This window comes from Ornithorhynchus anatinus, chromosome X1 (assembly GCF_004115215.2).
Source record: "Ornithorhynchus anatinus isolate Pmale09 chromosome X1, mOrnAna1.pri.v4, whole genome shotgun sequence".
Taxonomy (NCBI): Eukaryota; Metazoa; Chordata; class Mammalia; order Monotremata; family Ornithorhynchidae; genus Ornithorhynchus; species Ornithorhynchus anatinus.
The window spans coordinates 20,407,022-20,408,062 of NC_041749.1; the positions used below are offsets into that span (position 1 = coordinate 20,407,022).

Below are 1,041 nucleotides of genomic sequence, written 5' to 3' on the forward strand. Positions count from 1 at the left end.
CTTTACTAAGCGCTTGAAAAGTACAATTCGAGAATGAGTTTTTCTTTGGGGCAGAGGGGCGAGACACACCCTTCTCACCTCCTGGATCTGTGTCACCTCAGGAAGACATCTCGTGCCACAAAGATGGTTCTCCCTGAGCTCTGAAATGGCTGAGGTTAGGCCCCTCCCAACTTCAGGGACCTTTTTTGCTGGGGTGGGGAAGTCTCCTCTGCTCAATCTTCTCTAAATATTGCAGGGACTGAATTTGTTGCTTTAATGAAGAGGTAAAAGGAAAGGAAAGATAGATGACGGGGTGACTAACTTGAGATCTCCTCCAACCCTACTAAGCCTCCAACAGTTTTCCCTTGAGTGCTGCCTTTAGGGGTAATAATAATCGTGGTATTTTTTGAGCACTTACTCTGTCAAGCTCTGTGGTAGATACAGTGCAATCAGATTGAGAAGCAGCATTTCTTAGTGGAGAGCTCCTGGGCCTGGGAGTCAGAAGGTCTTGGGTTCTAATCCTGGCTCCACCTCATGTCTGCTCTGTGACCTTGGGTAAGTCACTTCACTTTTCTGGGCCTCGGTTACCTCATCTATAAAATGGGGATTGCCCCTCTCAAGGTCCCACCTGGAGAGTTGCCAGTACTCTACCAGTCTCGACTATGGGAGGGCCAGTCAAGCAGAGGCATATCCATTCCTTTCCTAGCTTGGCCAGAGGCTAGCGAGTGGAAGGTCATCTGCTATAAGTCAAAACTCACCCATGCTGGGCAGCAGCGGCACGGGAGAGAGTCGAGGGAGGAGACTCAAGTTTACTGCACAGAAGAAGGCAGTGGTAAACCACTTCCTTATTTTTACCAAGAAAACTCTATGGATACACTACCAGAACGATTGCAGATAGAGGTGGGGCTTTCTGGGAGGAGATGTGTCCATGGCATCGCTATGGGTTGGAGACGACTCGACAGCATAAAACAAGACAAAATGGGGATTAAGCATGTGAGCCCTATGTGGAATAGGGAGTTTATCCAACCTGATTACCTTGTATCTACCCCCCGTGATTTTAAC

The 1,041-nt window shown here is 48.3% G+C and overlaps 1 non-coding gene across 1 annotated transcript; it reads left to right on the forward strand.

Annotated features, from left to right (window-relative positions):
- The first annotated feature begins 589 nt into the window (after window positions 1-589).
- Window positions 590-727, forward strand: LOC114806654. Its single transcript, XR_003754717.1, has one exon. It is a non-coding gene; the product is annotated as a small nucleolar RNA SNORA7 (small nucleolar RNA).
- The last annotated feature ends 314 nt before the right edge of the window (window positions 728-1,041 follow it).